Source organism: Spermophilus citellus, assembly GCF_964194105.1.
Source record: "Spermophilus citellus genome assembly, chromosome: 5".
NCBI lineage: Eukaryota > Metazoa > Chordata > Mammalia > Rodentia > Sciuridae > Spermophilus > Spermophilus citellus.
In genome coordinates, this window is record NC_138186.1 from 109,865,410 (window position 1) to 109,890,731 (window position 25,322).

Consider the following 25,322-nt stretch of genomic DNA (forward strand, 5'->3'; position numbering starts at 1 on the left):
GTATAATAGGAACATGGGATTCTGGGTTTTACTCCTATGTGATCAACTTCATAAAGTCTTCTTAAATACTGATTAGTGGCACATTTACCTAAAAAGGAAAAAGGAAGAAAAGGGACTTGGAAGAGGACATGTTAACTCAGGTTCTTAACACATTAAATTTGAAATATGTTTCAAATATTTACCGGCAACCTTTTTAGCAAGTTTACTAATTTGGGTAAAGCATATTTATACCTGTGTTGTAGACACATCTGTGTGTGCTTTTAGGATTGTTTTAATAAAATGAAAAGTCCACTAATAGCAAATAATGAATTATACTTTATCTTGAATCTACATTTAAGTAGGATAAAATAAAAGAATTCAATAGAGAAGTTAATTTGAAAATATATATTCCTGGAAGACACTAATTTTGAATAAAGTAATATTTTGAGGGGTATTGTAAAACATAGAGCCAAATAATTTCAGTTTTATTTTAGGGAGTGGGGTAATTTGAATCTAAGATGATTATATGTTGTACATTTTAAGTACAAAGCTTCAAGTGCTATATTCTCTAATTCCAAGTGCAAATACAATTAGCAATTACAACTTAAACCTAATTATTTGGGTATAGTTGATTACATAGCTCAGTGTACTAGTATTTCTTCAAAGTTAGTTATAGTTCCTGGTGTCTTTGCTCCTGTTTAAACAGACCTAACATTTTTTAGAGTATTATTTATTAGGTTCTGGTTATATGATATTTAACATCTTTAAATGTATTCATAAAATTAATTCTTTCTCTAAGTTTTTCAATCTTTAAAATATATACCAAAATTAAAAGGAAAAAAATAAATTTCTAATCCATAGTATTTCTATAACCCATATTTCTGCAGGAGTGAAATAAATCTACATCTTGATTGAAAGAAACATAATGAGTTTTTTTAAGCCAAACCTAATTCATCAGTAATATCTGCCTGTTTTTCATGATAAAAAGATTATATAAAATGGGAATAATTCCCATGTGGGTATTCAGACACTTACAGTTCTCTTAAATTTAGATTTTCCTGATTTTAATATATTGGCATGAGCATCTTGTTGGGTGCTTCCTTCCCAGCCTTTCTTATTCTTGTCCACTGCCTGTCCAGGCAGCACAGAGGGAAGGAAAGTATTCAGATGATTTCTCTGAAGTGACTTACAGTATTGACTGCTCTCCTCTTTGAGAAAGAGTAAAATTCTCCAGCTTTGCACTCTGTGCCATCATTCTCTCATTGTCATCTCGTTTTCAGCCATTTATTCCCATCTTCATACTCTTAACTCATTCTGTTTTCTTGTTCAAGGGTTTATTCCAAGACTTCTTGTTTTCTTATCTGTTTTTCTTATTCTCCATATCACTTTTCATCTGACTCTTGCCTCCCTCTGCCTATATGCTATCGGCTCAATAATCTACATCTTCAGCTCTTTCCAGATCTCCCTGTTCATAGATCCAGCCACCCCTCAATCATCTTGATGTGAACATCTCAGACTCACCTGACTCAACATGACAAAAACCTAACACATTATCTTTACATGCAAACTTGCTTTGCTTTTTCTGTTGAATTTCCCTCTTTATCAGGTTGTAACCTGATTGCTGGTGGTCATTCAAGGTCTCTGTCTCTCATCTCCCATTTTTCAGTTGATCAGTAATTGTTCTCAGTTTTTCAAATTCATTTCTCAAATTTATTCTTCTCTGCCATCCCCACTGCCTGTCTCAGTTAACATCCTATCCTTTAGGCTAGAATCATATCTTGCATTCTGCCCTATTTGAGCTAATGTATCTGGCACAACAAAATGGTCTTTTTAAAAATGAGTCTGATGATAGACTTAAAGCTATTCAATTGTTCCTCATTTCTTGGAAGGATGAGCTCTGATCTCAGCATGATATGCCTGTCCTTCATCACTGGGCTTCTTAAGCCTCAGATTTTACTTTCCTGGTATTTCTTGTCTCTGTCCTTGTACTATGGTTCTCTTTGTACAATTGTAGCTCTCCCTTACCAACCACTCTCTGCTGTGTCAATCTTTGCTATGCACAAAGGGTTCGCTGTGCCTGGTATGCCCTTGCCATTTGATAGCCTAGTCAACACCTTCAAAGTAGTCCTGTGAAGTACCACCTTCCCTGACCCATGTGAGTTAATACCCTATACTTAGTATGGTACAGAGTTACTTTGGTTGATAAAACAGTTCTTCATAATTTCTGTAGTGAATATTTTGTTTTCAATTTATTTGTTTCTCTCTATGCTTCTTAATCATCATGTGAGCTAATTCCTTCTGCCATACTCTTCTGCCACATTCTTCTGCCATGATGTTCTGCTTCACCTTGAGCCCTGAGGAATGGAGCCTGATGTCTATGGACTGAGACCTCCCAAACCATGAGCCCCTGAATAACCTTTTCCTCCTCTACAATTGTTTTGGTCAGGTCTTTTAGTTACAGCAGTGGAAAGCTGACTAAAACGTACATAGTAGTTTGGTTTGTTCTCACATTCATACGTGCATGGAAATCGATTTCAGTTCATGATCCCCCATCTTTTTCCTCTCCCTTTTCCCACCTGTTCTTCTCCTCTCCAATTCTCCTTTCTCTAACAGATTTCATTTCACTCCTCTATTAATTTATATTTGATTGGTTCTTTATATTATCCTATTCTTTCTAACTCTTTTCCTTTTACTCTAGCTTCCACATATGAGAGGAAACATTTGACCTTTGAGTTTCTGAGTTTGTCATCTTTCACATAGCATGATATTCTCCATTTCCATCTCTTTACCAGCAAATGTCATAATTTTATTATTTTAGATATCTGAGTAGAACTCTGTTGTATAAATATAACACAATTTCTTAAACTATTCATCTATTGATGGACATCTGGGTTGATTCCATAATTTAGCTATTGTGAATTATGCTTTATAAACATTGATGTGGTTGTGTCTCTGTAATATGCTGATTTTTGATCTTTTGGGAAAACACTTAGGGGGTGTGTGGATAACTGGGTCATGTGGTGGTTTAATCTCTAGATTTTTGAGGAATCTCCAAACCGCTTTCCAATGTGTTCGTACTAGTCTGTAGTCAGAATGGCAGTGACCAAGAACACAAACAATAATGAATGCTAGCAAGGTTGTGGAGAGAAAGGAACAGTTATATGTTGTAGTAAATCTTATTTTCAGCATATTCACATAAACTATTTAGCAGCAGTGATGCTTTCTGGACATGGGCGCTCTAAATATATTATAAATAACTGATCCATTTCTTTCTTTTTCATTTCTTTTCTTCTCAATCATCTTTATCTATTTATTGGTTCTTTGTAGTTATACATGACAGTAGAATCCATTTTTACATAATTATACAATCATGCGATATATCTTGTTCTAATTCAGACCCCAGTACTTTTCCTTTTCCTTCCCTCTCTCACCCGTGCTCCCTTCCCTCTATTGATCTTTCTGCCATTTATTCATAGTTATAACATTTTCACATATGTGTTGTTTGATTTTTCTGAGAAATGTTTATTCAAATCATTAGCCTACTTTTAATAGGATTATTCGTTTTTTATTCTACTGAGTTGTGCAGGTGACACAGTGGTCCACTGGGATAGTATTTTAATAACTAAAAAAGGATCTTATGAAATGAATTTTAACATGAATGCATTAAATGCATACCAAATCTATCTTGTTATAATCAGAACCCTACCTGGTAAAAGCTAATAAAAACAAAAACCTAAAATGCACCTGTCCTTGGCCCCATATCATATGCTATTTTACCATCCATTAATACTTGTGTTTTTATAAACCAGTCTTCCTTTTGAAAAACAATTAAATTTATTATTTAACATATACTTAAATTAGAATCCAAAGCAATAGTTCTTAAATTTAATTGGTACCAGAGAATGGGATTACCTGGGTTACTGTTGAAACTAGAGATTCTTAGGACAAGCCTATGATTCAGCAACTCTTGAAGTACACAGGGGCTTTATATTTGTAATAGGAACTAGCTAATTGTGGTAGCATTGCTATTGTTTACCAATATCTAGTTATCTCTATTTTTAGATCTCAGTGGGCGGCCATTCCCTAATCCTTAAATGTAAGTGTGACCAGGTAGATCGCCTCAGTTGGTGAAATGAAGTCAGTGTTATTGCTCACTTCCAGGTGGAAGCATTTAGTTGCTGGGATCTTACTGACTCATTTCTGTAGTTCATTCATCCTTGGGCATGGTAGTTATGCTACACATTTGAAGCATCCTAAAATTTTGAGACAAAATATTGAATATTTCTGTCCTGGAGAAATGTCTAGAGCTATAACAGACCTTTGTTCTTTCAGACTTTGATGGGGTGGGATGGGGTGTTTTTTACTGATAGCTTAAACTAGTCTATTGGTTTTTGGACTTCATTGTCTCTGGTTTAGTAGGGAGTGACCTCGTAATTTTTTTCTAATTAGTTCCTAAGTGATCATGGTGCTACTAGTGTAGCAACCATTTTTACAACACTGAGCTATCCAATCTTGGCTGATATAATTTTTTTTTCATATTTTGAACAATAATTGATATTACACCAAACCTGTCACAATAAGAAACAAAGCCATCATTTGCAAAATGAATTTAAAATTTTCAAGCAAACATAAGTTATTTCAGTGATTTAACACTGACACAATTATTAATCGTTTTTTAAAACACTTATTTCAGTTATCTTTTATACTAAGTAATTTTAACTCCACTTAATATTAGTGTGCTGAGAGTGTTTTAAACAGTTTTGCATGAGCTTTAATATGGAAGAACATTCCAATGTAAGCACAACAAAAATTGCCAACTATAGACATGAAATATTTAGAATACTCTTAGACTGATTTAATGTTTTATATTTCATAAAAATTTACAAATAGTTTTACTTTTAAAGAATTTTGCAAGAAGTACTATTTGTGTGGGTAATGAGTTTGATTTGTTAATTAAGCATTTTAACAAATCTCCCATTTCATTTCACAATGAACTTTTCATCCAATTGAAATAATTGGGTTGGCATTAAAAAAGGAAAATTAAGTCAGCCCTTGAAATCTTAATACAACTTGTTAATTACCCTATTAATTACACAATAAGAAATGACAAGCTATAATTCTCTTTCCTAAAATATGACTGAAGGTCAGAGAGCTATCTTACTGGCGTACTGAGAGAACAAAAATTACAAATGATGCAATTTAAAAAAAAAATAACCATCAGATGCTCAGCCAAGGGGCTGGATCACTGTTTTAAATGTAGTCTTTAAATGTAGCTTTATAAAGCTCTTCTTAAAGAAAGTAGTGCTTGCTATATATTAAGAAATAATGTTGTGAAGATATTTGTGATAGTTATGTGTTAAAAGAAGATACATAGTAAGGGGTTTCAAACACTGCCCAAGCCTTAGCTTTTGTACTACTGAAAAAGCACCTTCAGCCTACAGCAAAAATTAAAGAATATTTGCACAGGCTATCGGCAAAGCAGAAATTCAGAGACTGGTTTTCTCCTCCACTGAACAATAATTCTTGAAAATCTCTCTTTCTCTCCCCCCGCCACACACTTTCTCTGTGAAAGAGTAAATATAAATCATTTTACATACACAGTGATCTATTGTGGTATTGTTTATATATTAGTGTATGCATTTTCCTCAGTAACATTTAAATGGGCTTCACAAGACTTCATAAGACTGACAAAATTATTTGTAATCATGTTAGTCATTAGTTTTGAGAGAGATAGACTAAACTATTTGTGCAAAATATAGTTGTATTTGTCTTCAAATCTGTATAGCAATACCATTATGTCATACTTGGATTTTTAAAAAATTTGTAACAGTGAAACATAACTTAATTTACCATCTTAAACCTACTTACATGTAAATTTCAGTGGCATGGTGTTAAGTATATTCACATCATTGTGCAACAAATCTCCAGAACTTTCTCATCTTGAAAAGCTAAAACTCATTTTAAACAAGTCCCCTTTATTCTCTCTTCCCTATCCCTCCAAACCACTATTCAGTATACTTTATGTTTCTATGAATTTTAATCATCTAGTGTTTGTCATTTTGTGATTGGCCTATTTCATCTAAAATAATATCCTCAAAGTTTATTCATTTTATAACTTGTGTCAGAATTCCCTGACTTTTAAAACTAACCACCATTCCATTCTGTTTGTCACATATTATTTATCCATTCATCCATCTATGAACAATTGGATTTCTTCTACCTTTGGCTATTGTGAATAATGTTGCCAGGAACATAGGTATTCAAATACCTCTTTGAGACTCTGTTCTCAATTCTTTTTGGATATTTCCTAGAAGTGTAATTTTTAGATCATATTGTTTAATATTTCGTGAAACTATCATACTGCTTTACACTGTGGATATGCATTTTGCATTCCCACCAAGAGTGCAAAGTTTTAATTTATCCACACTCTAGCTAGCATGTGTTATTTTATTTAATAATAGCCATCCTGATAGGTATAAGGTGATATCTCCTTGTGGTTTTGACTTACATTTCCCTAATGTTGAATTATGTTCAACATCTTTCCATATACTTGTTGGATAATTATATATTATCTTTGGAGAAATTCCAAATTTTGTGGTGAAGTGTATTTCCTTTTTTTTTTTTAAGATAGAGTGAGAGAGGAGAGAGAGAGAGAGAGAGAGAGAGAGAGAGAATTTTTTAATATTTATTTTTTAGTTTTCTGCGGACACAACATCTTTGTTTGTATGTGGTGCTGAGGATCGAACCCTGGCTGCACGCATGCCAGGCGAGCGCGCTACTGCTGGAGCCACATCCTCAGCCCTGTATTTCCTTTTTCATTGCCTTGATTTTTGATCATATCCAACAAATTATTGCCAAACCAATGTCAGAAAGATTTTCCTCTGTTTTCTTCTGAGAGTGTTACAATTTGACATCTTAACATTGATATCTTTTATCTCTTTTGAGTAAATTTGACATATGGTTAAAAGTAGGAGGGCATCTTCATTCTTTTGTAGATATCCAGCTTTCACAACACTATTTGTTGAAAAACTATCCCTTTCACATTTAAAAGTCTTGGCTGGCACACTTTTTGAAAATCATCTGACCATATATGTGAGAGTTTCTTTCTTTTTTCCTCTGGATATCTCTCTCTCTCTCTCTCTCTCTCTCTCTCTCTCTCTCTCTCTCTCCATCAACTAAGTAACTTCCTTCCTTCCTTCCTTCCTTCCTTCCTTCCTTCCTTCCTTCCTTCCTTCCTTCCTTCCTTCCTTCCTTCCTTTTTTCTTTCTTTCATAATAGGGATTTAACCCAGGGAACCTTACCACCAAACTACATCCCTAGCACTTTTTTTTTTTTTTTTTTAATTTTGTGACAGGGTCTTGCTTAATGCTTCACTAAGTTGCAGAGGCTGGCCTCAAACTTGCTATCCTCCTGCCTCAACCTCCTGAATGACTGGGATTATAGCCATGTGCCACTATACCTGCTCATGATGGCTTATTTCTAAGCTCTCCATTCCATTCTCTTAGGCTATATACTTGTCTTTATGCCAGTACATACTTATTCCAATATAATTTACTGTAGTTTTGGAATGAGTTTTGAAATAAAAAAACTATGAGATTTCCAACTTATTTTTTTCATTTTCAAGATTGTTGTGGTTATTCAGTTTCTTGAGATTCCATATGAATGTCAAGATTGATTTTTCTATTTCTATTAAAAAATATTGGTATTCTGATAGGATTTAATATATCTTTTAAATGTATATATTTTAAAACGCTTAAAATTTATTAGGTTTTGTAGTTATTAGTATTTGTGTTAGCTTTTCATTGCTGTGACAAACATTTCTGAGAACAACAACTCAAAGAAGAAAAAATTAATTTTGGGCTCACAGTTCCAGAGATTTGTCCATGGTTGGCTCAGTCTATGATCCCGGGCCCAGGGTAAGGCAGAACAGCATAGTGGAAGGGCATGGTGGAGAAGAGCTGCTCCATTCGTGGCTGCCAAGAAGCAGAGAGAAAGGACAAGAGTGGCTGCAGGAAAGATGGACTCTTCCAAGGCATGCCCCCAGTTACCCACTTCTAGTCACATGTATATTGCCTAAGTTATCACTTAGTCCATTCAAAATAGGATGGACTGATTAAGGTATAGCTCTCACAATCCAATCATTTCAACTCAAAACATTCCTGCATTAATACAGGAGCTTTTGGGGGTTATTTCACATACAACGCCTAACAGTATCATTTGGAAAATATGGCTTGCTTTATTCTCAGACACAGCAGAATTATATTTACTCACTTTCTTTGAAGCTTAGCAATTTCATGTGATTTTCTTTGGTTAATGAAAAATGAGCAAAAGTACTAAATCACTTCTTTGGGATGCTTTAAAAGCTAAAGATCAATTTGTCACATTTTCTTCTCCATGCCATGATGATGATGATAATGATCAGGTTGAGGTCCTGGAATAACTATAATGTGCAGAACTATTGTACCACTTCATATTGATAGAGAAATACCTTTGCATGTTGTTTAGTCCCTGAGATTTGGCACTCTTTTTATGGGATGATAATCTTTTCTGACTAAATATATATAACAAAACGAAATATTTACAGAAAGACTTAACAATAAAAAAGGAAAAAAAAACCCCTTAAAGTCAATATATTATTACTTAAAAGAGTTACTAAATATTTTGATAGTTTCCTATTTTACCTCTTAAACCATGTTTATTGCTATATAGAAGATTAATTCATCATGTCAATTATTAATTGAGTTGTGGCAGATGTTCACTCTGCTGAAGATATGTGCTATTGCTCTCTTTCTGTCTCTCAAGAGATTAGCTTTACTCAAGTAGTTGTTGTGTGATGACCCAGCTTGAAATCATAAGACCATAGAATTAGGTATCCAAATTTGTCAATTGGCTGTCATAAATTTCTTCCTTATTTGGGAAAACATGCAACAGAATTGTTTTGAATTTACATGATACAAGGTATGTAAAATAATGACACCTTGTAAATGCTAAAGGGGATATTTTGAATTTCAAAAGATTTCCTTATTGAAATTTAAAAGAATTTGATAGCTTTAAGATATAAAAGCATAGAAAAAAGTAACCATAATAAAGGATCATGGGGAAAATTTAATCAGTGATGAAAATATTTTTTATCTTGACTGTGGTGATTTTATCAGTCAAACCTTATTAAATTGTACCCTGTAAATATGTGCTGTTTAGTTTATTTCAGTTTTACCAGAATAAAATTGAAAACAAACAGGAAAAGTAAGAGTAATGTATCAAATTATTTTAACTTACAATCACAACATTTCTGTAAAAAAAATTCCCTCTACATTTCAGTATTTGCAAATGACATCACTGTGAAAATTTGAAAATGACTTAAAAGCCTTTATTGGTAGAATATATTATTTTTTATGCTTGATAGAAAACCTAAAACTGCTACAATTCTATCTTGTCAGAAGATCAAAAAATTTTAATATCAACTTGAAATTTTCAACCTTCAATCAGAAGTAGATTGAAAGGAGAGAAGAACAGAAACATTTGGAGAAGAAATTATTCTAATATTTAAATGAAGAGGAGGGATAGAAAAGAGAGATAGTGTAAAAGAGATAAACATCAATAATGATCCTCATGACAACAGCTATTGAAAAATCACTGCATGCAAGCTTTAAGCTAAGCATTTAACATGCATTTTTTGTTTTTCTCTTTTCATCACAACTCTGGTATATTGTCCCTATAAATACAAATATGAAGTCTGAGTTTTCATGACATTATGAATCTTTTCTAAGAGCAAGTTCTAGTAAGTGTCAGAACCAGGAATTGAACCCCAAATGTTGAATCCACTGCTCATATTCTCCATTATAACCCTATCTAATAACAAACACAAATAAGAAAAAATTATTATCACATGATAACAAAGAGAAACAAACTTTGATACATATAGGCAGATGAACAGTGAATTAGCAGCGGATGCCTAGCCCTTGGTTCAGGTTCCAGGGTCTCCACACACATCTCTGCAAGACAGAGCTTTGACAGAGCTTTGATGATTGATTCATGGTATAGGAATGTTAAGGCATTTGGAAAGCATTGAAAAACTTTATGTGTTCTCTGCAACTTTTGCATTGCACACATTTTTGAGAATCTAAAGTTTTCTCCAAGGCTATAACAAGTGCACTGTAAGCCAAGTTTTGTTTTATGAGATATTAGAAAATACAGCCCAGCAAACAAAAATAGGAGATAAGCAGAGATCAGTAAATGGTATATAGTATCTCTGATTTTACAGAGGAAAAAGATTATATCTGAAGCAGCCTACTTTCACCATAAAAAGCATACATAATTCCCTTTATACAACTATTCAATATAACTATTCAGTTCTTTTCTTTTCTTTTTCTTTCTTTCTTTCTTTTTTCTTTCTTTCTTTTTTTCTTATTTTTTCTTTCTTTCTTTCTTTCTTTTTCTTTTTTTTGCAAAGGATGAATAATCTCTACCATTTAAAGGACACAATTACAAATAAAGGACACAATTTTGTTCTTTTGGTAGTGCTGGGGATTGAATCCCACAGTGTTTACCACTGAGCCATATCGCCAGCCCTTTTCATCTTTTGTTTTGAGACAGAGTATCACTAAGTTGACCAGGCTGACTTTAACTTGTGATATTCTTGCCTCAGTCTCCTCAATTGCTGGGATTTTAGGCTTGTGCCAATGCACCCAACTTAAAGATATGTTTGAGATTTAAATTAGATCAATCATATAAATTATTCATCCAGATTCTCCCAGGTTTAGTTCTTTCTTCTCTTAGAGGATCAGAAACCACAAATTATGATCCCTAAAACCTAATGATTATCAAAAAAATTCACTTAGTTATGTTTTCTCTTGGAAATAAACATGAAAATTGACTTTGAAACTATTTTCTTTTTTAGTTTTTTAAAGATTCAAGCCAAAATACCATGCCATTCACTATTTTTAATGCAAAAAACAGATGTATGTATATTATAGATAAAGCTTAGGTTCCAAGCTATAAAGATTGTTTATTAACCTGTGATTTTTAAGTATTTATTGTGAAGCAATAATAATTCTATTAAAAAGTATATTTCTATTTTCAGATGAGTTTAGAAGAAACACAGTTTTGTGAATAATTGTTAAAGCCATATGTTTTCTATAAGCACCTTTATGCTACTTTACTCCTCTTTTCTCTCAAAGAAGGAATTTGGGGTCCTGGGATACATACAAGTCAGCAAATAATTGGTATAATTAAAGTTCTAGAAACTCATAAGTGTTTTATTTATTTATTTTATCTTATTTAATCTTTGCAGAAAGTAGAGAGATATTTCAGAGAGCATAGAACAAGTGAATATGTTTTATAACTTGTCCAAGATCACAGTACGTGGCATCCATGTGATGCTCAGTCTAAGGTCTGTGCTTTAGCTATTCTACCACTTTGCCTCTGGACCATAATAGGCTGGAGCTATGTTCAAAATTTTAAATGACCATTTATCATATAGGCAATGTACAATAGTGAGAACACCATAGAGGTATCTACTACCTGATAACCAACCTGACTCTCATGGCTAGTCCCAGTCTGACTCTCATGGCTAGTCCCAGTCCATGTATATACAGGGACAAGTTTCATTCAAGTTGTTTCCCCTGGTATCTTATGAATTATTAAAAATGATTCTCTTTTTTATTTTGTCCATATGCCCTCCCCATAATGTGCTTAGAGATGTAAGGTTCATAGCAAATAAGAAACTGGATTTACAAAATGTTCAATGCATGACCAGAGTTACTGTATTTCAGGACAATGTTAAGGAAATTGGACCCAATATCACAAGAATAAAGGGAGAAATTCCAGCGTATGAGCCCTGAGTCATTGAGTTAGTCATTTTTTTTTTTCTGTCACTGTTTTCAAAATACCTAAGAACAACAACTTAGAGGAGGAAAAATGTGTATTTTAGCTTACAGTTTCAGAGATTTCAATCCATGGGCAGCTGACTCCATGCTCTGGGCCCAAGGTCAGCTAGAAAGCAGAGAGAGATAAAGATAGATATACAGAGAGAGATGTACAGATATAGAGAGAAGGAAGCTGGGGACAAGATTTACAATCTAAAGGGATGTCCCTGTGACCTACTTCCTTGTAGCCACACCCTACCTACCTAAAGTTACAATCCAGTTCAGTATTCCTTTCAAATTATTAATCTAGCGAATGAATTAATTCACCCATTATTTCACAGCTCTCGCAACCTAATTATTTCAACTCTGAGCATTCCTGCATTGTCCAACAAAAGTTGTTTTTTTTTTTTTTTGCAAGGGGGGGGGGCACTTCATGTCCAAACCATAATAGTAGCTCAGGAAGGGAAGAAAGGGAGGTTATTTGGTATATGAAGAGTGTGTAGAAGGGTGCAAGAGGGAAGCCAGGTGGGTCTTCAGTTCCTGTTCAGAGCAGAGGCCATGTATTTGGGCTGCAGGCCAGAGCAGTAAAGGCCAAAAGAGCCCCTTTATAACTATCCTGAAGTCTTTCAAGAATGCCTCGTGCAGTTAAAACTGATTCAGTGCTCTGTACCAGCTCTTTGAAACAGGGCTTCCTGGAAGAGCGTGACAAATTAATGTTTCTCTTGATGAGAGCAACCTAAAAGTAGGTTGCACCCATTTGTAGAATGAATTCAGGTACTTGAATTCACCTTCCAGAGTAGATAACGTTTTTCAGACCACAACTGAAGAGCAAAGGTTGACAATACTAATAACCCCAAGAGGGAAACATATTAGAAAGCAATTAGTATATTTGTCAGTCTAAATGCCCAGATACATATCTTCTGCTGTTTGTTTAGAGGGAGAGGGAAAACATACAGTCTGCCTGGTTCCTGGAGCACCAAGAGGTCACCAATGAGGGAAAAGACAAAGCCGGGGAATATTGGTGCAAACATAAAATTTATCCTCTTCCTTTTCAGTTTAGCCCCAAATTGCCCCTGTCAAAAAATACTCAGAGGACAGAGAGAAGCTAAACCAAAAGTCCTTTCATCTCAATCAGCTGTGCTTAGGAAGAGTTGATGGCGGGGGTTTGGGGGGATATTAGATGAAAATCAGCCCACACCCCAAGATACAGTCACAGTCAGCAAGCCCCAGGTCTCTTTGAGGAGGCTCCAGCCTGCCCCTCACAGCGCCTGCTGCCCCTCTTTGTTCCATTAGAAATAATCACTCCTAAGTGGCCCATCATCAGTGCCAGCATGATTTTTTTTTTTCAATTTGCTAAAAGCTTTTCCCTTGGCCCATTTTTATTTTCTCTTTTGTTTCTAAGTAACTATTTTAATTCCCTTTCCCCTTTATTTTGCAGTTAACTGACTTGAAAAAATCTGATATTTAATGGGGCTTACAGACTTGTTTCATCTATCCTTCTGTGCTCTCCTCCCCCGTCTCTAGCAACATTGCATATGCATTAACCAACAGATCTATTAATGGAGTATTGTTCTGCCCTTTTGCAGATAAAGAATAAAGAGAACTCCAGTTGGAATATTTCTCTCTCTCTCTCTCTCTCTCTCTCTATATATATATATATATATATATATATATATATACACACACACACACACACACACACACACACAGACACACACATTTCTTTTTGCAACAAATAGCTTCCTTTTAAATCCAGAAATGAAATGATGTTGAGGTACTAAATTGTTCTCATCTAAAATGTTTTACTCCCATCTTCACTTTCCTAGATTATGATCAATTTTCCCTCAGAATGAATTATTCAAATTGAGCCAGTCCTCTGAATCCTTAGGAAAAACAATGCCTTAGCACTTCAAGTCTATTGTACTCACTTATCATTTGTCATAATCTGCCTAGTACTTACAGATAGATTCTCTTTTTTTCTTCTCAAATATTATTTATTTTCTCAAATGGATTGCAAGCTTCTCGAGATTAAAGATTATGTTATTCATTCATTCATTCATTCAACAGATGTATTTGAACATATACCACTTGCTAGACACAATCAAATCACTTATGATATACCCAAGAGGTAATCAAATAAAAATTTCTACCTCCATGGGGTTTATATTCTAGTGGAGGGAGACAAAGAATAAAAGTCAGTAAGTTATGTAGTTTGTTAAAAGTTGTTAAGTGCAACAGAAAAAAAAATAGAACAATACATGAGAATCTGAAGTATAAGAGGAAAGGTCTATAATTTTAAATTGGGTGGTCAATGTAGATAAAAGAATAAGCCATGTGGATAATCAAATAGGAGCATCTAGGAAAAGGATGTACTCCAAAGCAGGTGCTAAACAAATGGAGTTCCCAGCAGCTTATCGGGAAGACTGTGATAGGAGCAGAGAGTACAGCTTAGGATATATTCATTGGGGATCTTGATGACATCCTAGTGAAGATATGTTGGGGAAAGCAGTTGGATATAGGAGTCTAGAGATCCAGTAGTATCTGGGCTGGAATATTCATTTGGTATTAAAGTCATGAAACTGGGTGGCATCCAGCAGAGAAATGAGTTTAAGAAAAATGTCTGGAAGATATAAAGAAAGGATCTGTAAGGAAAGAAGAAAACCAAGAACATGAGTTACCCTGGAATTCAGGTGAAGGAATTATATCAAAGAAGCAGGAAATAATATTCTGATTGTTCAAGTGAAATGAAGGCTGAAACCTGACCATAGTATTTAGCAACCTGTAAGGTCACTGATAATTTCAACAAGAGCAGTGTGAGCAGAGTGTTGGAGACATAGTCTGATTACAATGAGGTTTAATGAGAATGTGAGGTTCAGTGGGATGAATATTTGTATCCCAGAAACTTATTTATTGAAAATCTTGTCTCATTGTGATGTTGTTTAGATGTGGGTCCATTGAAATTTACTTAGGTCATGAGGGTGGTACCCATTATATAATAGAATCAGCATCCTTATGAAAATAGGCCAGGGAGCTATCTCATCCCCTTCAGCCTTGTGCAGTCTTCTCTTGGAACTGAGACCAATTAATTCTGATTTAACAACTAATTTGAGTAGTATCCTAATGTTTAGCTTAATTCTTCCTGCTACCCTCTGACTCCTGCTTCTGTACTTCTATTAGAGCCTTTCCAGAAGTTGTATAGCTGGCCTAGGATCTCTAACCCATAACCCTAATTCCTTTTGTTACCCTACCCAATGTGTCAATATATCTCATTGCTGAGGTCTGGTTATGAATCTACCAGGACCCTGTGCAAGATGTCTGGTGTTGGTTTTGCCATTGTCTCAATCTCCTAAACAAGTATGTGTGCCTACCCCACTCTCCTGTTCACTTCTACTCTAAAATATTTCCGAGTTCTCACAATTTACCTTGCATGCTCTATTGCAAACTTGTCCTGTGTTGACAACTTTGTACTTTTAGATTTTAAAAGAAGTTGAAATGCAGATGACATAAGTATATATGGATATTAAGTGTCCTGGTCTTATTAACTTTAACCTTTGAATACTATGATAACTATAGCTAATGAACTTTGAATGACAACTCAATGATTTTCACTCTTATTTATTGTTTTCCATTGGCTAATAAAATGTTAACAATTTTCTGAATACCTCTGATTTTTAGGTACTCATTTAATGCTAACTAGCTGGCATATCAAAGAGTTCCACATCGAATAACAAGGAATTGCTGAATATCAGTTATGATAGAGGCTAAGTAGTTCATTTATTGTTTGAAAAGACTTTAGGAGATTCAGACCCCTCTCATTTATTAAAACTGAAAAACTAAGTTAGTTTATTTATTGGAAAATGCTGCACACTTGAAAAGTGATATAAATTGTAAATGACAATCAGAAAAGTTAAAAGAAAAATATTCAAGACAATAAAAAATGAGAGAAAATATAAATTTTTAAAATCTGAGAATATTTTGAAACAGATATTTTAAAATAAGTAGGTTTATGCTTAAAATATAAGACTAGGTTTCACATTTGTATAACAAACAGCGAATTTAATAGTTATTCTGCCCAAACCCATAGGTGGATAAAAGTCAACCTGCAGCTCAATTTAATTGCCATTGTCATTGTTGTGGACTAAAAATTATTTTGGAAACAACTAAAAATTAAATTGCCCTCTGAGAATTCAAACTGTGAAGTCAACACATAATGAATTGATAATGACAAGTTGCAAAGCTACCTTAAAAGACATGGAATGCCTTACAGGTAAGCAATATTTTAGTATATCCTGCCTGAAGGCACCAGCATAATTCATACAATAAGTCCATCAGAAACAGAATAGGTCAGACATTTAATTTTCTTAAAAACAGAGATGAGACTTGTCCAAATATTGTTAATGGGAAATAGATTCTTAGCTTTTACTCCCAAAAGGATCCGCCAGGTTCCATGGTGGATATAAAATTGCCTAGGAAATTTAGAGAAAAATGTTCAAGGTTTAAATTTGGTTTTCTACTTAACAGCCATGGAAATAATATCTGAGAAAATAATATCTGAGATTCAGTGTCTTCATCTCATCTCTGAAAATTGGGGATGACAATATTACTTCTTTATGGAATTTTTGTAGATATAAACCCTCAATAAATATTATTTATGTTATAGTCATTGGACCAATTTCATTTGTTGTGATTCCATACAAAGTATCAAGCAACCTTCTGATCATGATATGATTTCTTGTATAGCTTGAGAATTCACTGGCCATGTAACTCAAGAATCACCATGCCTGTAACCACGGTATTTCTTATTATAAATGCATAGATTTATAGTATTATAGATGAGTCTCACGATTTTCATCAATATGAGTCCACTTGTTAGCAATGTGGCATGTTTCAGAGGAACCCAAGAAGTCAAGATTAATAACTTTTAAACAAATACTGCCAGTTAAGAAGGTAGGTAAATTATTTTGTGTAAGAAATTCTGTTTCCAAAGAAATGATAAGATAAACAAATAGATACATAGTAGGACATTAGTAAAAAATCTAGGATGAGGGGGAACATGGAAAGAACTCAAGATCATCTCTTTTGATTTAATATCTTGAATTATTTTATTATTTAATATCTTGAATTATTTTATTATCCCCTAGTTTACTACTCAGATACCTTTTCTTATAAATACCATTTAAGTAATCTTTTGACAGGAATATTTGTTCATATCATTCTCCTTAATTTCTTCAGTGATTCCACATAGGCAGGGAAGTATAGCTCACTTATAGAACATCCTAGCTTCCTTTTCTCAGAGATGGGGCCCAGACAGTAATGTTCATCCCTTAAGGTAAGCCTATGGCCCAGGCTGCAGTTCATTAGATGAAGAGACAGCTGCACCAATTAGATTCTCTTCTAGGATTCTAGAAATGGGAGAAGCAGAGACTAGTTGTTTTCTGCCTGTTATTGGACCTATAATATGTAAACTCAGAAATTAAAAGATTGCCTTGTCTTCTATGAACTATAGAGCAGGGAATACTGATCTAATTAAAAGGGAAAGAATGAAGCAGACACACAAAAAAGAGCAGAAAAGAAAGACATCTTCCCAAGAACTGAATTCCTAGAGTTGAGTTTTTTGAAACCACCGGAATAGTTCTGATAAATTTTCCTTTTCTGAATAAGCAGGATTGTTTATAAAATACTTGTAGCTATGTAGTTCCTTCCTTTAGCACATTCAGTCTATCAGGGTGCCTTTCTTCTGTGATTTTCACTTTCAACTGAGCCAGCCTCCTCTCCTACCATCTCACAGCTTACCTTTGAATCTCCAGCTGTATCAACCAAACAACTCACATGAATTTTTGAGCTTCCTATACTGTCCTGTCATGGTGCTTTGTAATACTGTTTCCTCTTTCTCTAATACCACCCATTCTGATCTTCCTACTAAATGTCTGTCCATCCTTAGGAATTCTATCCCAGCTACTTCTATTGCACTTTAGAGGTGGCCATATTATTGCACATGATTCATTATAGAAAAATGATTTTCCTGTCTCTTTCTCTAATGCCCTATAATCTCATGAGTGGCAAATAGCTACTCTTTTATATTTTTGCACTTTATGTCTGCATCCCAAATAAAATACACAGTAATGGTGGCATGTGTTCTGACATAGTCACATCTTCCAACCATTCATAAAATATGTAATATATATTATAAAATATATATGTGATGTTATATATAATATGTATTTTTTATAATATAATATGTATATAAATCACATACATAATACTCTTATATAAAATAATGGTATTTTTTTCTGGAGCAAAAAAGGTTAAAATAAAATCTGAGTTCCTAAAGAGTCATATTCTTCTTGCTTTCTCAACAGCACATAGAAGTTCTGATAATTATTGTTAGCCAGGGCACAACTACCTAAAGCTTCTTAAGCTGTTTTGTCAGTGTCAACTTTAAATCATATTTGATGTATTAAGTGGCAGGATAAAACCAATAACAGCAGCATCCTGGGACAGAGCCAAAATAAGAGCTGTGAAGGATCATTTGCTGCTCCATAACTGCACTGACCTGGACACAAGTGGGGATTAAGGGACAGCAGGCTACCTAATCAGCCACTGTCTGGAGAGCTACAGTCGGGTTCTCACAAGCTTAGAGGGCAGTGGGATGACAGAAGGACAGGTAGCCATTGGAATTGAACAATGAGGTATGCTGGTCCCACTGGAGTGGGTCAGTAACATGGCCAGAATAGCAAGTGATAAAGTGTGTTTGAGGAAGTATGACAAGTGCTGAGAAGGAAGAGGAGGAGTGTTCCTGGATTACACACTTCCACATGTTCCCTTTGCCCTAAAAAGGGTCCCTGTTTGATGAAAAATAACAAGTTTAAATAATTGTTGAATCAAAATGTTACCAAAATCTGATCACAAACCAGAGTACAGTCATGCTGTTCAGAGAGTTTCAGAACATTTCTGTGGTGCATGTTTGAGTTGTGTGCATTTATGCACAACATTTATGTTTGTCTCTTCAGAGTCCCTTGAAGGATTCTTTGGTCACATTTTTCCCTCTACCCACTGATGCCACAGCGATAGGCATCTAACTCCTAGTTCCACCAAATAATGTCGGTGGAAGGGGGGGATGCTATATGTGGTCCTTTTTGGGACTTTGACAGAACTTTTGTAGAAAAAATTTCTTTTCATGAGCATGAGATTCTATTGTTCATCTGTGTCATTAAGTAGGTAAAGTTAAGAGGTAATGAAGGTAACACAGAGGAAAAGAAAATTCAGTAACTAATTTAAACAATTCGGGGCTTCAACCTGGCAGGCCTTTATTTTTGGTTACAGGAGACAGCTGCTTTTTTTGCTTAGTGTAGTGTGAGTTGGGTCTGCACATCTTACCAAGAGAGTCCCAATGAATAAAACTGCCTGTTCATTAACCTATCCAGCTATTTACCTGCTCTATCTCATTGCAACAGGCAAAGGCCTATGTGCAGCAGCTATATGACGAGGACAAAGAAAAAACAAGTGATAGTATGGCTCTAGCACTGGTCATCTTAAGACAAAGCCACTTATCCTGCCAGTGGCACCCCCAGTAAGAACAGCACTTGAATTAGTCACTAATGTGCTTATTTTTCCTGTGATTAAGACACAAGCAAATTTTAATGGCAAGAGGCAAGGTAAATGAATTGAAAATGCAACATTAATTTTGTTGGCTTCTCACAAATTGAAGCATTCTGAACAGAAAATTGGCCTCAGCACACACTAAAACTTAGACCCTGAAGCTTTAGAAGCCAAAGGAGTTTGACCTTGGCTTGGTCAAAAACACTATTTACTTTTTAATAATGCATAATGGCTTTTCTCATATCAGTGAAAAAAGAAACATGGATCACACATTTTTGCATTGACTTGAGAAGTAACAGACTTGCAGCCCCTTCTTTCCTTAACACATCTCTGCTGGAATCTCAGGCATGCTCCATAGTTCAGTCCTGCTTAAGTAGGTGTCCCTCAGAGGTAGTGTGGAGCTCATCTTGTGTATTGGACCTAGCTAGACTCAGCACATGGTAGGAATTGAGCACATTCTATCCACTTCATTCCTATTAAGCCTGCTTCTCCTCCCATCCTGAACCCATAACTTCTGGTTATAGCACAAGACTCAACCCAGTAAGATGGCATCCTATTCTCTGTACAATTTTCTTTGGATGGAGTGGATGTCTGGAGCCACAGTGACTCACTTGCCCCACTAGATCTAGAGTATTGTAAGCCACTATCATAAAGTACCTTTACTTTGGAACTAACTCTGTGCTGTGTGTTGAGTCAAGTCTAAAGACTCCTTATTATAATGTCTACTCAGTATGGTTCTATTTAGCCACTGTCATGGTATGCAGTCCCACGTGAAATCCTCTTCTGAATGTTCCTAACTTCTTTGTTTTTACCTTCCTCTCTCAAAATATCTAGAGCACTACCTTCACTACAAACTTAAACTCCACAGGCCATGATTTACTCCTGGATTTGCAAATATACAAAGACCTTACTAGAGGCTTTTACAATAATATAGTATCTTGGTTCCATATGTGAGAAATGATAATTATTGGTCATTTTCTAAGAATAATTTGAAGGTCTATCTGGTAGGATTTATGAGAAACAGACATAGTATGTGCTAGAAATAGAGTAATCAAAGATGATAGAAACAATTTTGACCCTAGTAACACGAAAGATAAAATTTGCCATTATTCTTGTTGGGGACAACCCAGGGAGGAGCAGCTTTGGGGTACAGAGGTGAAGAGCCAGTTTGGGTATACTATGTTTGTAAAGTAGAGATCCTGGAGTACCAAAGGACTACCCTCTCATCTAACACCAATCATAAAGTTTAGCAGCCTCTGAGATTACCCACGTTTCTGACACAAATTTCAATTTCAGGGGTCATAAAGATTACCTCAATTTTGATAACCCTAGAAAGGTTCAGAGTTCTTTGAAAACTGTTTTACTCACTGTTACAATCTGTAACAGCAAAAGGATACAGAGCACAATCTGCTTAAGGCATAGGTACAAGGGCAGAGTCCAGGAGAAATCCACACTCAGAGCTATAAATTGTTCTGTCATTTAGCTACGGCTGAAGTAAGTGAAAGTAGAAAAAGAGTATTTTATTGGCTGAACAGTGCTAACTTCTCCAGGCAATAATGTGGGACAATATGTAGAGAGTATTGCCAACCAGGAAAACCTACCTGAGCCATGGTATCCAAAGTTATTTTTGCAGCGTGGTCATGTAGGCATGACCCATTGGGCTTACAGTCTCCAGCACCTTCAGAGGTTAAGCTGAGACTACTTGGCCCAAAGCTGTTACCACAAACTACATAGCCCAGGGTACCTAGTTAAGAAAGACAATCATACCAGACAAGGCATTCCAAAGACTTAGAGATGAACTACCAGGACATAATAGCAAAAGCCACACCCCTCTTTAGATAAGATTAATTCTGTACTATACAGATGTCAAATAGAAAAGTAAACTTAGAAATCTAGAGTTCAGGGAAATATTCTTGTCAGAGACAGACGTTTGTAGTTGCAGAATGTGGCGTGAATTTAAGGTCCTATATTCTAGGTTCTCTACTGAAGTTACATATCTCACTCCCATGAAGGATGGCTGATAAAAATTTGGAATCCGAATTTTTTTCAATGCCAACATACCACTCCTATCAAAATCATTTTAATGCTCTCATTATAATATAAATTATTTTAAACTTACATAGGTAAATCTATTTTCACAGCATTATTATATTGCAAAGTCCATGACTGGAGCACATACACTATTTAGTTTACTTTGAAAGATCTCTGTAGCCCAAATAAGACCTTTTAAGAAAAAGAATTCATTGAAATACCATAATTTGGCCTGCCAGTGAATTATTATCTTTCCTTAGCCAAAACAGAAAGGCTGATGATGAAACATTGAATGCAGAGGAGTCATTTTTTTTTTCCTGTTGTTATTGCTTATTACACAATGCAAGAATTACGCAGACCACATTAACTAAAATGATAAATAGGTCTGGCGATTAAGCCAGGTGGTAACGCTCTAGTTTGTGTAGCTGTTGAAATGGATACCTGGGTATGGGAGGAAACATGGGACTCCCTTCCTGGGGCTAGGGGAGGTTGGGCCTGCTGAAGAGGTGTTGTGATTGATTTCTTTAGAAGAGAGTGCCAGCTGGAGTGTGCATAAATGGCTCCTTCTGGATTCTCCTTAAAAGCTAAATTGATGGCAACTTCTGAAAAGAGCAGCTCAGACCTCTATCCTTGTAGCATAAATATAAATCTTGATTTCTGCTACCACTGAAGTAAGAGAATGTAGGAAAAGGTAAAATAATAATGGTAATGTACTCTCAGTAAAGGAATTAGAGAAATAGAATGTAACTCATCTACCAAAATAAGGAGATAATTGCAATGTGGTGCACTTCTTTGTTAGGAGAGATTTTAGGAACCCATCTGTGCAGATTGTTTCTTTTTTATTATCATTACATAAACTAATTACATTAGGGAAAGGGGGCATTTTAATTAAAAGGCTGTTTTAAAGAGTTATAATTCTACTGTGTCATTAAGTAACCTAATCCAGTGCTGAATTTGTTAAACAGTATTTGTGAAAATGGTTTGCAAATTATTTGTAGTAACCACATTTTCAATAAATAGAATTTTCCCTTTTATTTTTCCATTTTGACCAGATGAATATAGGGCAGTAATATATGCCAACCATCTCCATTTTGGGGATACTTATTTTTTTTAGAAGAAAACAAAAATATTTCATTTTACAAAGCATGCATATTTATTTGTGTATGACAGCTTTTAATTAGGATAATCTCCTTAGAACATGATCAGTTGCAAAGGGAAAACATTGGGGGAGGTGGAATGATGGATAGAGACCCACACGGCTAACATTGTGATCAAAAGACATTGCTGCTGCATAAACTCATTTTTCTTTGAATAAAAACTTCATACACATTAATTATGCTACTTGGATGACATCACTGTCCCACATAAAACAGGTGGGAAAACTTTTATTCTTTGGATGTTTTTAATGCATTTTTCCATTTTGTTACCCTTTTCCCATTCATCCAATGTATTCTAAATAATAGAATTCAGAGAGGGATTACTATCTAAATGTTAGGGAATGGAGAAAGCAAAGAATAAAGAACAGAAGTATGGAAAAGTGAGGAAAAAATAACATGCAAAACAGAAATGAAGGCTTAGAGGAGACTAAGTACCTACTGAAGGGGTGGAAACAGGAATTTAAATATCACTATTTTAGTATTCAAACTGGTCTCTAGATTTCTTCTCTTTACTTGAAATGCTGAAACATTCTTATTTGAAAATTGGATGTGAAAAGCATTACAGAAACCACTTTTGTATAAGAAATGCCATAGTCAAAGTATAAAGATCGAACAAATACTATTATTTTAATTACTATATTTATTGATGAAATAGTGTCTTCAACTTAGTAAAAATACACAAAATACATATTGAATGAATGAATGAAGACAATATTTCACCCAAATTCTCAAGTAGGACATGGCAGTTCCAACTAACAGCAATGATTTAAAAAAAAAATGTTTTTGCTCTTCAATATCATTCCCTGGGGAAGCTGGCAAACTGAAATCTGTTCCATTAATGCCAGCAGGAGAGTATATGTGTGAAGAGACTAAGTAACCATTGTACCTGATGGCTCAATGAACTATCCACATGAGCTCTTAAGAAACTTGAAAATACTTGGCAGTATTTATACTTAGGATGAACTCTACAAATACTATTTCTGGATATCATCCTTAAGAAAATTTCTATTTTTGAGTTAGTTAAGCTTTTTCAATCCAAAACTGCTGGGCTAATCTGTAAGTATATCTCCTTTTCCTTTGGTAACAAATTGATCTCTTAAAATGTTCTCTTAAATTTTTATTCTATACTTTTTATCTAAATCAGTATCAAAATATCTTCCAAGAACCATTTGGTAGCCAGTAATTTTTAAAAAGATATGTTGTTCTTTGGCTCAAGCTGTAGAGTATACTAGCCTAGCATGTGTTGTCCTGGGTTCAATACCCAGCACTTAAAAAAAAAAATTTCCCATGTTGACAAATGTAACTACAGTGATGAACTATCATTTACTCTCTAAGATAAGCAGATTCCTTTTTCAGTGTTTTATATATTAATGTTTTATTTATTAATGTTTTATCCTATTGTAAAAAAGAAATCAAATCCCTGTACAAAGCTCCATAGATTATAGTTTTTAAATTAGCTATACATGATGTAGAATGAATATTTTATAGATTTTGAACTGAAATTCAAACCCAATATTCTGGCTATGGTACACTTATTCCACCAAAATTACATTTGATACTTACACAATCTTGTGAGATCAGTAGGCAAGAGGTAGTTTTCTTTACTTTGCTAAGGTTGATATTTGTTCAGTCTACATTTACCTGAATATTTTTTAGAATTATAGAAATTAACAGCAGGAAAAAAAAGTCTAATCCAAATTAGCAATTTTTCAGGAATTTTGGCTTTAGTGCCACTAAACAGTCTTAATTATTGTGGATATTCAAAATTATTTGTAATATGTGCTATATTTATTGATACTTATATTAGCAATAAAACAAATATTTAAAATATTTGTTATTAGTTAAAAACACCCAGAATTAATTTTTATTCTCAAGATCTCATGTGGTCATTAAATACAAAGTAGATTCTTAGTCCTAATAAGGTATGTCCTTATTCATGTTTCCAAATAGAGTTAAGTGACATGTTTACATACATATCCATATACATAAATGGGGGGATCCAGATTAGCTATTTAAAAATAACTTGTTTTATACTGTCATACTAATTATGATGATGGTACTGTCTTAGGGAAGGTAGTACTAGACAAGTAGAAATATACATATATAATATTCTAAAAATAAAGATAAACGAAAATGAAGAATAGAAGGAGAAAAGGAAATTGCTTAACTTTGTCCAAGTTATAATAGAATTAAAAATTCATTTTTTTTATTTTGCACTATTTTGTAGAGTGGGTCTTACATATCAGTTCTTAAATGTGCTTCATTACTTGAAAATTACATGAAGGAATAAATTCAGTAATCTGTCTCTGTTGTTTTAAAATACATCACAGTTCCATGATCTATTAATGTATCCATTAATTTGATGTATTTGAAATTTAATCAGGAGTTAACTTCTCTATGAGAAAGCCTACTTTACCAATGTCTAAAGTTATATTTACGTGTTTGTATTTACATATCTTAAAATATTATATCTAGAAAACAAACAAAAGAATGTCAGTTATATTTATTAAAATAATTTATTATGGTTCAGGTTATTTAGAGCCAGTTTTATTAAGAAAATTTACTTCACTTCTACATATTCACCAGATTGTGTATACATGTGTATTTATCACAACATTACTTGCAAGTAAGACAAAAAAGAAATAACCGAAGTGTTTAATAAAGGGAATAGCTATATATGATGTGTGCAAAC

The 25,322-nt window shown here is 34.3% G+C and overlaps 1 protein-coding gene across 1 annotated transcript in view; it reads left to right on the plus strand.

Moving 5' to 3' along the window:
• Positions 1-25,322, plus strand: part of GRIK2 (glutamate ionotropic receptor kainate type subunit 2) — a 673,243-nt gene that overhangs the window by 233,441 nt on the left and 414,480 nt on the right. The gene's annotated exons all lie outside the window — the stretch shown is intronic.